This window comes from Meles meles, chromosome 7, assembly GCF_922984935.1.
Source record: "Meles meles chromosome 7, mMelMel3.1 paternal haplotype, whole genome shotgun sequence".
Lineage (NCBI taxonomy): Eukaryota > Metazoa > Chordata > Mammalia > Carnivora > Mustelidae > Meles > Meles meles.
This window is the reverse complement of record NC_060072.1, coordinates 3,837,424-3,850,313: the sequence shown is the minus strand read 5'-3', so window position 1 is coordinate 3,850,313 and position 12,890 is coordinate 3,837,424.

Below are 12,890 nucleotides of genomic sequence, written 5' to 3'. Positions count from 1 at the left end.
GCTGGAGCCGGACCACACGGTGCCAAGGGTCTCCCAGACAGCCCTGAGCAGGCTGGGAAGTGCGGTCTCAGTTGCCCTGGCAACGCGGCTGCTTGGGTTCAGGGAATTATAATGAACAAGCCACATGCAAATGAGGTAAATTGCAATTAGGAGGAACCACACATGGTCTGTCCTTGAGGAAGCGCTGGAGAGAATTTGTGCAGCAGACAAAGGATGGAGGAAGGAAGAGCAGGGCATCGTGTATGAGCGGCACGCTCATATGAGCCGGCCCTTGGTCCTGCAGCCCTGGCGGAAGGCCCCTAAACTTGGCGGTGGTCAGATGAGCAGTGCACATGGCGGCTGCAGAGCCCGGGGAAGGCAGCTGCGACACAGACCGGAGGGAGCTGGGTTCGCGAAAAATAACTGGAATTACCTCCTTACAAATCAGAACACAGAGCCGTCCGAAGCTGTAGCGACGCCCAGGCTGTGCCTGGTGGAAGCTGACTGAGCACGGGGCTCCCCAAGAGAAATTCAAAGCCGGTTTTCAGAACAGTCAGCCCCCACACTCACCGAGAACCCCAGGTGGTTTGGCGCCTGCCCCCCCTTCTCTCCCCAAATTCTTCCCTAAAGACCAGCTTTCCATATTCTGACACCCGGGAGCCACTGTCCACTGGTGGCTCCCACCTGAGACCTGCTGCTCAGGCCTTCCCTGGGCGTAGGGCTGGGCCAGCTCGGGTGTATCAGGACCGAAGCCAACAGACAGGAGAATCCCTAAGTGACAGCAGATTAAGGGACCAGGCCAGGGCGAAACAACAGGAGCCCCAGAAACGGCTGGTGAGGACCCCGAGCAAGAAGGGTGGAGACAGTAACATTTATAAAACAAGAACAGAACACACTGAAAAGGAATGTTCCCAGCCCAAGAGAGAGCTCCTGTCTGTGGAGATCAGCAGAGCGAGAAGTACAGGAAGCGTGCACTGCTAGAGAGTGGGAGGCAGAAGGCGAGAGGAGGACAGAGTCGTGGGAAGAAGGAGCTCCAGCTTCGCAGAGGGAGATGCAGGAGCCAGGCCTCGTGGGCGCTGCCTGTAGGGGCCCGTGCGTCCCTGGCCTGGCGTCCTCCACCCGGCAGACCAGACCAAGTCCTGCCTTGGCCGCTCACCATCCTGCCCCCCACTGGAGAAGCACCCAACCTGCCCTTTGCCCCGTGGGTCAGGGACAAGCTGTCTAATTTTCCTTTGTCTGACTCCATGTTGAAAGTGATTCTTCGTCGCCCCAGAGCAGGCGATGGAAACAGGAAGGCATTGTGTGCAGGCTGTATTCCCTCCCGTGGGGGCAGGGGTGGGTGGCCGGGGGCACCGGTGTTTGTCTTCCTGACCCCCAGATAGCCCCGGATGGTGACCTAACTTCCAGCCTCCCAAGCCAGAGTGTGCTGCTATTGTTTTGTCTTGAGAAGCGACCTTAGCGTGTAGTTCAGGGTCAACCCTGGAGAATATTAGTCACAGACACGGAGACTCCGTGAGGGATGTCTCAGACCCGAGAAGGAGTCAGCTAGCCCACTGCTGCGTCCTGGGAGCGGCGGCTCTGACTCCCAGAAATGCTGACGGTGAGACCAGCCTGGCCCAACACGTGGACACCAGGTCATGGGCACAAGGATGGGGAGAGGCAAGCAGAAGGCCAGAGCCCTACAGCACAGTGGCGGAGGGCGGACTGAGGCCCAGAGCGGGCCGTGGCGTCAGCACGGCATTAGCCACCGGGGTCACCAGGCAGGGCCAGGCTCTCGGCCCCTCACCCTTATGCTCTAGAGCTTCTCGATCTTTTGAAAACCATATGTTCTCAGATGTATCTCAGATAGACACTGTGTCCTAAAACCCCCTGCCTTGGTTACCGCGGATCTTTCTTTTTAAATGTCCAGTTGAGGTTCACCCAATGGGGTCTTGCGAAAAAAGAGAGGGGGATCCCAGGGAAAATCAGTAAGTGACTGGCCCTCCTTCTGGGTGGCGGGGGCTGGGCAGCGATCTGCGAGCCGGACCCCCACTGTGCTCCCCGGAAATCCCCATGGTGGGAGCCCCGAAAGGGGCCTGCTTGACGATAGGGCAAATAAGCAGCAGGCGACCTCCGTCCTCTGGAGAGGACCCGAAACCCCCTCGTGTGTGCCTCCCAATACGCAAAGAAATGTTTGAGATGCCCCCTTGGCTTGACTTGAACCCAACCAGACGAACAGCAGTAAGACAGGGAACATTCTATTTGCGAAGGGATTTTAAACAGCTGGGTTTGACTTTTCTTTTAAGCCCTTCAGAACACAATCAAGAGAAGCCAGGCATTTCATTTCTGAAGGGCGTGGAGATGTGGTTCCGGAAGCTTCTAGAGCCTTCCACGGTGTCACTTCCCGGCTCTGGGGCTGAAGGTCAGGTGGGGAGAGGCAGATGATGTCTGGCAAGGGTGGACGGTGCTACCCCAGCCCCTCTCTGCTGCAGGCCAGCTCTGACGCCCTGTCCACCTGCCCGGCTCCCGGGTGCAGGTCGGCCGCCCTGTCATGGGAACAGTTTGTAAAGAGCCTTGGTCACACTTTTACTGGAAAACTTGAGTGGGTGGGAGGTAGGACAGGTTGGTCTCGGGTTCCTTTACAGGCCTTCAAGCAAGTTGGGCTTCTCCCTCAAAACCTGGGTCAGACTGTAGACAAGGGAGAGCCATGTTTGGTTTAAAAAAAAAAAAAAAAAAGTGTAATTTTTGGTGGTTTCTCATGATTTGGGCCCCCTGGCCAACTCGATTCCATTCAGGATATTCTAACATGTCCCACCTTAAACTTCAGATCCCCAACGAGTTTCAGACCAACAGGACACCTGGGTCAGCAGAATTGGGCCATTTCGTTAGCGCTCCTTCCCTGCCGTGTAGCCCAGCCTTGCCGGCCCTCGTGGCAAGAACTGGGGCCACTCACCCCAAGTTATTATTCCATATCTGCGAGACTAGCTGAGTGCTGTGTATCTGAGAAGCGAGATCCTCACCAGCTTTGACAAGTGCCAGGAGAGGAGCCCATGGGAGGGATGGGGCAGGGTGGGTAACCCCGCCGAGGTGTTGGATTGTGGGGGAATCTTGCCGACCCGGGAAGGCACGTGATTGCTTTGGCTTTGGACTCTGATATTGGCCATAAAACAACGTCTCCTGTCCTGACTCGCACACCCGCTGAGGCCTTCCTCAACCTCTGGGTCCAGGAAACACCCTTCCAAAGCCCTCAGGCCAAGAAAGCCCTCACTCCTTTGTGCTCCCCCGTCTCTCACAGCACCCCGTTTTACTGCTGTCCGGGATCTAACCGGTCAGGCCAGGGGCTTTCCAAGGCCCAGGGATGTGTCTTCCCCCCCCCCCCCCCCAGGATGCCTCCCTTTGGCTCCCGCCTTGAGCCAGGCTCACCACAAAGCCTCACATGACTGCGACCCGTGCTTCTCAGATCCGAGACAGGGCAGCGACCTCAGAGGACAAGCGTCTGACACGGAAAGGCGTTCGTTGATGGGGCAACCGTCCTCAGTGCCTGGTCTCCTGGTCGCTAGAAAACACGGACTCCCTCCTTTGATTTTTTCCCCAGCAAGAAGGTCCCCTTTACCCCACTTCTTCCCTTTCTTTCGAAAACTGTACCCCAAAAGGAAATAACAAAATCCTCCTCGCAAGAAGATTCTTGACCACAGCGGCAGGTCAAAGAAAATGTTACCCAGCTGGGCATGGGTCTCAGTCTATAGACATCCAATTCCGAGGCACTGACTCTCGTCCGTCTGACCAGATTCCTCTGCAAGGGTTCACGCCAAAGAAACAGGATTCGCTGCCACTTGAGCTGTTGTGGATAAATGGGCTTTCTAGGTGACACATCCAGAAACTTCCATCTCCCTGGACCTACCCTGTGTCGTACTTACTCAGCCTACCGCACAGTCCCGTACGAGGCCCAGCACGGAGAGTGCTGACATAATTTTTAAGTCGACTGAGAAAACAGTCATTGGTGTTTGCTGGTAAGACGTCGATGGCGTGCGTGTGTGTGTGTGTGTCCGCAGCTACACATCCAAAAATTAATGACACACAACAGTGAAAGCGATGTTATTTGGTTAAGACTGAAGGCATTGTGTGGGAGGAGGGGGTGGAATTAGAGGTTGATACGGTAGGTGTTTCAGATGTCAGATCTCCGTGATAATGGGAAGGAAGGGAAAGATGAGAAATGCCTCCTTCAGAAAATACCCATTCATCATTTTCTCTTTTGCAAACACTGAAAAAAGCCAGAGAAGCTGTGAGCCTTTCCTTGAGAGGTGCCCTTCAGTTCCCAGAGAGATGAAGTTTGGTCCAATGTCAAGGTTACTAAGGAAACGCTCCGTGCTTATGAATCGCAAAGCAAATAGACATATAAAACTTGAGTAAATCATTAATTCATTATATTATTATTGATGGGGTCTGGAGTGGCTTACATATTCCTTCTCTATTCCGAGTTCTCAAAAGTTTTCTTTCATCACAGAGCAAACACTCGGATGGCCACTTTATGGGTAATTATTCCCTCTCAGCCTCGCTCTAGAGACGAAGGAGGACTGGCTCTTGGATTTTAATGGATCAAAGAAAATGGTCAGCCAGGCAAGGGACGTGTGCTTCGTGGTGTGTGTGTGTGTGTGTGTGTGTGTGTGTGTGTTTTAAATGGGTGGCTGTGGTTTCTGTAGAGAATGGAAAATGCATTAAGGAGAGTTTGACTTAAACACAAAGCAACCTTTCCTTTTGACAAACAGATCAGAGTAGAGGTAAAGCCACGCTCTCTGAGCCGGGATGATGTCCAGATTTCGTGGCTCACAGACGGGTCCGGGAGGAGGCGTGAGTCACCCATGGCAGGGGTGCTGCGGAGATGGGAAAGGTCCCCGTGTTGATGCAGACCTGGGAGGGACGTGGCCGGGCCGGAGGCTGTGGTCGCGCCGGGAGGGAGTGTCTCTGCTTTCCTATTATTCCAGGCGCCCGAGTGAGTCAGTGTTTTCTCCTCCTGCGCCCACCAGGCCCGGGGGTCACCGCCAAGGTTAGCGAGAGGTGAACTGCCCCAGCTGGGTTTTGCCTCTGGCCCTCCTGGTAGATCCAGACCACCTTCGTAGAAACCCTCTTCACCACTGCCTCCTCCTTCCCCCAGGATTGCAAGTGCCTGGTCTGAATGGTGTCTGTGATCCTTGCCACCCAGCAAGTGTGAAGCTGGGGACAGGCCCTCTGCCGCACGGCCAAGCCCGGGGAACAGGGAGTACTGGCCAACAGCAGGACAAGCCCACGGTGCTCCGTCCACCTGAGCTGTGTGACCTGAGCACGTGGCTTAACCTCTCTGTGCCTCTGTTCCGCCTCCATTGGCCAGGGTCAGCACAGAGTCTGCCTGTCATGGCTGTTGGGGGGCACCCCCCTCTCCCCCCCGGTGGATCAGTGAGCATCGCGGATGTTAGAGCAACCGGGGAAGCAGGGGTCAGCCTGGTGGGCGACGTGCCACTTTGTGGCTCCTGGTCTGGGTGCTGGGAGCATTCAAACCCTCAACAGACCTTTAACTGAGGCGGTGCTTCAGGCCTCGTCCCTGCCGCCCCTTCTCTGCAGGCCCCAGAGGAGAAAGCGCTTGTGTCGCATTGCCCAGCAGGTTTGGAGAGAGTCTCATGCCGGAGGCCCAGCTTGGACCCCCATGGTGAGAACCATTTCGTGAAATGCCGACCAGGAGAGGCGTGTCAGAAACGTCTCCAAGTTAAATAAACACGGTCCTCTCAGGGACGCGCTGGGGGAAAGGAGACAGGAAAGCCGCAGCCAAGGTCGTGGGTGAGCTACAGGTGCCTGGAAACCCAGGTGGGAGCAGAGAGGCTCTGGTAGTTCATGCTATAAGGATGAAACCAGGGAAAGCTTCCTGGAGGAGGTGGCCTTTGAGGTAGGTCTTGAAGAATGAAGAGAAGCTGAGGGAGTGAGGCGGTGAAGGTGGGGGAGTGCAGGGTGGTGGCTGTCCTTGGACATCGGGGCACAGTGGGGCAGCAGGAGGGAGAGAGGGAGTCTCTCTTTTCCCTACCCCATGCTCCCCATCAATACTCTTGGTCCTTGGAGAGCTCCATAGGCAAGCAAGGAGGAAAGGTCATTGTCAGGTCCTGAGGTCTCTGAGGGTAAAACCGTCCTAAGCCTCCTTAAACCCAGGGGCCGGGGCAGGGCCTAGGAAGTTCTGTGGGTTTTCTCTTCTTGGGGTGCCCTGCCTTCAAAGGGGCAGTCAATACTGTAGACTCTCCGACCTTCTGGAAGAGGCCCACATCGGAAGGGCACTCAGCCGTCGGAGGTGGAGGAGACCGAGGGGGCAGGGGGCGGGTCTGGGAGGCTCCGCGGGGATGTGTCGGGGCCCAGAAGGGACCCCACCTGCGGGGCTCTCTCTGGTTGGACATTTCCGTGGTTTCCAGCCTACGTTTTGGCTGTTCCCCGAGGTCGCAGGGGAGCCCCCCGGTGTGAGGACGGCCAAGCTGGAGGTCCGACTGCACAAAACCCCCAGTGTCTGCTCTGTGGTTCCTGAAGGAGTGAGCAGCCGAGTCACCGGGACACGGAGATCCTGACTCCGAAGGCCCCAGGGTGGGGTCCAGGAAAGTGTGGTTTCAGCCACCCTGCGGGTGCCAGAGCCTGTGACAGGTGGCCTGGGCGTGGGGCTGGTGCCGTCCCTGGCAATGGCCGGGTGGGCAGGAGCCGCCCGCACCGGGCACACAGAGCCGCCGGGGCTGGGCTCCCCTGGGCTTGGGTGTGGAGACCACACGTCTGGGGCACGGAGGGAGCAAAGTGCTTGGAGCTGTGGGCCTAGAGACCACATCCGCTCTGCTCCCCAAAGTCGTGTTGAGATTAAGCATGAAGTCCCCTCGCACGACAGCTTCCAGACCCCGTCCACCGCACGCTCTCCGAGCACCAAGTGATAGGGTTCGGGATCAACCCCCACTCCTCCTCCCATCCCAGAAGGGTCTGTCTAGTCTCGACCCAAACGTGGACGGAAGTGTGCCTGTCTTCTCCCTCGCCTTCCAGTGAAATGCTTTGTACTTGGGTCCTTGCTTTTAGGTTGGATATTTGCTCTCTCCCCTTCGTGCAAGTAACAGATTCTAATCTGTGTCCTCATTTTGCAACCCAGAAATTCCCCTAGATGGGGACCCTGTGTTTTCAGAGGTTCATCCGCCTGCCGCTGTGAGACTGGGGGGGGGATGGGAGATGGGGGGCTGCACGGTAAACTGAGGAACGGCTGCAAAGCTTTCTGCAGAGGTCCACGTACTGCGCCCACGTTACTAACATTCTGCTTTGTTGGCAGCTCCCAAACAGATTCTTTCCGCGGGGAATCAGCCCTCACACAACATGAATGGGCTCGTTTTATATCAGAAGGCTAAATTTTAACTGACAAATTGGACAGGTTCCCTAAGGCGAGGGTTACTAAGCTTTGTCATTCTCACTAAAAATGTGATTTATAATATATTCCTATTTGCTAGACACTCCCATTCCCAAGAATGAAGACCTAGCGCAGAAACAGGAAGTCTACTTACTGTCTTGACCCCATACAAAAACAGCCCCCGCCAGAGTCTCCACGAGCATAAAAACAGGTGTGTGTACATCGGGATTCCGCAGAGCCAAGCGAGTTTAATTTCATTAAGTTTTAATGATAGTTTAAGCAGTCCAACACTTAAAATTCAGGGCAGGGCAAGAGGAACCCACAATTTACTTCAGAATTTTATATTCTAAAGGAAAGACCTGAGGGTCTGGCGAAAGCGATTCTGTTTTCTCCGCTTCTCGTGTATGAAGATGACAACCACGTCTGTTGTCCCCTAAATGCTGGGATGTTTATGCCCCAGACCACGTCAGCTATCTCAGACTCAATCTGCACCTTCAGCCAAGCCTTCTTGGAGAGCCTCTGTGAAAACCACACACAGAAGATCAGGGTTAAACCGTCCAAAAGTCCAAGTTAAACTGCCAGCTCATTTCGCCCGAGATAACTGGCGGGGCTCGAAGCTAAGCGGGCAGGCACGGATTCGATCTCCCAATCTGATTGCTTAGCAGAAGTCAAGCAGCCAATTTTTCAACAACGTCTCCGTATCATGAAACTTCCTAAAAATCTTCAAGAGGGTAACCTGAGCTTATGAAAAATGATCCTGAATGTCACTAGGACAAAGCTTCCCTTCCAAGATGTAATTAGGGGAGCTTGGAGCACGCCTTTCATATTTTACTTGACAAGCATCTTTTTTTTTTCTTTGTTCTGTCTGCCCTGCAGAGCTCCAGCCGGGCTCCACCATTTCTTTGTCGAGGGGAACGGTTCAAAAAAAAAAACAAAAAAGCAAAAAACAAAAAAAACACCATAGTTATATAATAGTAATTATTTAAAGCGGAATCCATCTGATAGGAATGTTCATTTTACCCAACATCTCTCTGTGTGTGTAAATATAGTACTAGCTTCTCTAGGTAGTATGCGTCTGGGTTTTAGTCATATGTGTGGTTGAGCTGGTAAGTGCTTTGTTCAGAAATGTGCCAACTGCATGAGCAAAGGATTGCTAAGGAGACTGATGTAGACTTTTGGCTCCGCTGAGAGGTGTCTGGCAGGTACACCCCCAAGGTGCCCAGGCTGGTCAGGGGTTCTGTCCTGGGCACTCCGTAGGATGGTAGAAATATCCACGACAAATGGAAAACGTTCCCCTAAGGGACTGGAATGCTGAGAAGTCTCAGAACTCCCAGGTAAGTTTCTGTAAGCTCCGCACGAATGCGTTTGGGGCTGGATCGGTCTTTGTGTGTTGGGGGATTGGGGGGGGGGGCGCCGTCCAAGCCCTGCAGGATGTGAGCTGCGTCTGGGTCTCTGCCCACTAGATGTCAGCAGCAGCCTCGCTCTTCCAGGTCTGACAACCAAATGGTCTCCAGACGAATGTCCCCTGAGGGGCAAAATCGTCCTCGGTGGAGAGTCACTGGTCTAAAGAATGAAGGAAGTTGGGCACATTTAGCCCCAAATGACAGTATTTACAGGGAAGGTAGAAACTCTTTGCAGGTACGGAATAAAAAGAATTATTCTGAAGTGCTCCAGACTGGAAACAAAGACAAATGGGGTAGAATCGCAGAGAGGCCAAAGGAAAGGGAGAAACTTCTAGAAGAACTGCTCAGCTCCCGTCCCCAAGGTGCTTCTGTTCAGACCCGGCTAGAGTCCAACTCAAGACCCAGGGCTCTCTCCTGCGGTAGATCTTTCTTGGAGCACTTCTCCCCGGCAAAGCGCCGTGCTGATACCCCAGCATCCGTGATCGGAGCTAGTCTTCTGTTGGCGGCAAAACAGAGAGTTTGAAGGTGGACCCCCTGCCCCGGGGAGGCTGTCCTTCCTCCACACGCGCCCCGGCTCCACAGGGAGGGCAGGCAGGACGGCCAGAGCGGGGGCTGGCTGCGCTCAGGAACCCAGAACATGGGAGTGGAACCAAGGACCCTCCCGTGCTTCCCAACGGACACAGAGGTTCTGGTCTGGAGTCTCGCCACTGGTGTCTGGGACCGGGGTCCAGAGTCCTCCTAGCGTGGGGTAAGGTGAGCTTGGGGAGGTGAGCTCCTGGCCCAGGTTCTCCTTGCCCTCCGCATCCTGAGCTCTAAGAAGCTACCGGCCTCAGCTTGTCCCCTAAGCAGGGCGCACTTCCTCAGATGGGCACTAGGTGGCACTCCATGGCCTCAAATGACGGGCTCGCTTGCTGCCCCTGACCGGGGACGGACTTCCCGCTTTCCTCTTCTCTGCACAAACATTCGAAAATTCCCCATGACAGAGGTTTTTGCTTTTCTGCTAAATGGCCTTCCCTCTTTGCTCCCTGCGCCTGCTTCCAGGATGAACTCCCCCTGCCCTTCGTGGGGCAGCTCCGCTGGTTGCAGTGCCAGAGAACAAGAGGCCAGCCCCGCTTGCTGAACCTCTTGTGGCGCCTCTCGAGGAGGGACTGTGGCCGGTCCTGCCCCCCACCCCCAGGCATGTTGTTTGTCCCCCGCACCTCGCCCCCCAAACATCTTCTTTCTCACGGTTGCCTAGGAACGCCAGCTGCTTCTTATGTCTCGCCTTCTCTACTGCGAACCCCGAGAATCTGCCACCGCTCTGTCCCCGGCGCCACGTAACAAAGCGTGTGGCTGGATGTTCGGTGTTCAGGGTCGATGACACTGAGGGAAAGGAACAAAGGAAAGAAATATCCGAAGCACAGACACGGGAGGCAGGAAACAATTTCAACCGTAAAAGCGAGGACGGCTGGGAGGCGTGTGTCCGCAGAGAGGAACGTTGGGGCTGGCAAGGGGCTGGCTTGGGGGCTCCAGTGGGGATGCCCCTGTCTACCTGCGTCGTAAGGGGGACCTTGGCCGGGCTGGGCTGGCGAGCGCCCCAGGTGCAAGGAAAGGAGTGTGCAGCTGCTTGGACGCAGCAGGGAGAGATGCCTGCACAGAGCACACGGCCTTTAGGCGACAGCGAGGGAGGGTCCGGGGGCTGCTCCACCCCTTCTCCACCCAGGCCTCACTTCCTGGGCCACATCTCCCACCGAGGTCTCCTCCCCCAGAGGCCAAAGTGACACATGACCAGTTAGTTGATGTTTTTTTTTTTTTCCTGGGTGTTTCTGCTTGTCTTGGTGGGGTTTCTATGTAGCACAAAAGTAAGAGAAAACAAAGCTGGGCAACACTGAGGAAGGGGAAGGGTCACTGCGGACGGGGGTCCAGCCATGGACACTCAGCCCGGAACGTCAAGTTGTGTGACTATCCCAAGAAGGCAGATGACAGAGATCTCTGTGCATTTGGGGGAACGTGTGGATGACCGTCGGGCGGTGGGGTGAACTCGTGAAAGGTCTGATGATAATAACAGCTGAAAGGACCAGGCACTCCCTGTGTGTGCCGAGCTCTGTTCTCAGAGCCCCCAGGCCCGCCCGCTAAATGCTCACAGTTCCCTCATGACAGGGTCCTAGCTCCACTGTCCATCCCCACCCTTCAGCCGTGAGAACTGAGTCACATCCATGTGATTGCATGTCCAGGAACACAACTGCTGGCTAGAGACAGGGGTCTGGGCACGAGCCGCTTCACTCCAGAGCTCCTGCCTCGCGACCGTCTGCACGGGCCAGCCTGCACTACGCGGGTTCTGAATGATACGTGCACAGCAGCATGGAAGGGAGAGGGTTCTCCTTGGACCCAGACTGAAGGAGCCCGTGTTGGCAGCAGGGACCTGTTAGCAAGCCAGGACGAGCACTGGCGAGCTTGCTGGAGACTAAAACACCCTCATTTACAAGGTCCTTCACACGCGTCACCCTATTTGATTCTCCCAACAGCCTTGTGCCGGGGACAAAGTGGATATTCGTAACCCCATCTGACGGAGGAGGACACGGAGACTCAGAAGCTGGGTGAGTGGCTCATCGGGGCTGCAGCCGGACCTAATTCCGGCCCAGAGCCTATCACACCATGCGGTGCCCTGTGGATACGGCTACGGCTGGACCAGTTCTCTCAGAAGAGGAGCCAGGGAACGGCGGGTACCCATGACTGTCAGGCGTGTGTGCGGCCCCCCATGGAGCTGGCCGAGCCCCGCTGAGGACCCCCATCAGCCCGGCTGTGCAGCCGTCAGCGGTTTCTACCCCATCCCAGGACTTCTTCCTCGCAGCCCCCGGCCCCCCACCATGGACTCAGCCCATTTCTCCACCCTCACTTCTCAGATCTGCGCTGCCCGTTCTCTGGGTCAGATTTTAGCCCTGCAAATTGCAAGAAGGGGATTAGCGTACAATAGTTATGGACAGAATAATTCACGAGGCTCTGTCGTGGAGGACGGCGGGAGCGAAACCAGCAAAGAAGGAGAGGAAATGAGTGACATAAAAATTGGGGGATTGGGGGCGCCTGGGTAGCTCAGTGTGTTAAAGCCTCTGCCTTTCGCTCAGGTCATGATCCCAGGGTCCTGGGATCGAGCCCCGCATCGGGCTCTCTGCTTGGCGGGGAGCCTGCTTCCTCCTCTCTCTCTCTCTGCCTGCCTCTCTCCCTACTTGTGATCTCTGTCTGTCAAATAAATAAATAAAATCTTAAAAAAAAAATTGGGGGATTGGGAAGAAAATGACAGGGTGGTTAGGGAAGGGAAGGATTTGGTAGAAAGAAAACAAGCTCCGTTTGAGAAACGCTGGGCCGTCGGAGGCGGTGAGAGCTCGCCCCCGCGGCAGGTGGAGGGGCAAAGCGGAACCACCGGAACTGAGCGAAGAGGTGAGGGCCGGAGGGGCCCATGCGTGAGTCATCAGGAGGTTGGGCAGAGCCCCAGAAACCAGGCAGCAGCGCCCCAGAGAGGAAGGGAAGCAAGAGAGCGGAGGAGACGGGAAGGGCCCCCAGCTCCGTGCAATGCTCCCCACCCCTCCTCCTGGCCCATGACCTTCACCTCCGCTCCCCTCCGGCCGCCCACAGCCCGGGCCTTGTCATCACCCCGCCGGCTCCAACTGCACTCCGGGATCCCACTCGCTGACCACAGCTTCCGAAGCTGCCAGTCTGCTCCCGCCTCCGGCCCACCACACCCCCCACTGACCTCACCCCGAGCTCCACTCCCTGGACTTTCCCAGGCGGACCAGCGCCTCCGGACTCCCCGTCTGCAGACCTCCAGGCCACACAGGACATCCTCGCAGGCGTTGGCTTGCCAGGGCCCTCAGCTGCTTTGCCCTTTCGTCCTTCCGCCCGGCTCATCCGGCCCCGCTCCCGTGGGGATTTGCCAGTCACCTGTCTTCTCTGCCCTGCACCAGCTTCTGCGCTCCAGCGGAGGAAATCCCACACCAAGGATGTCTGGTGCCCACAAAGCCGTGGTGCCCGGAGTCAGCTGCTGGCTCCCCACAGCCCCGCCTCCCGCTCTTCTCAGCATCGGTTTCCAAACTCCAACATCTCCCCCCCACCCCCAGCAGATGGCTCTGCCCCTGGTTCACGCAGGGGCTCCGGGCTGCCCCCACCCAAGCATG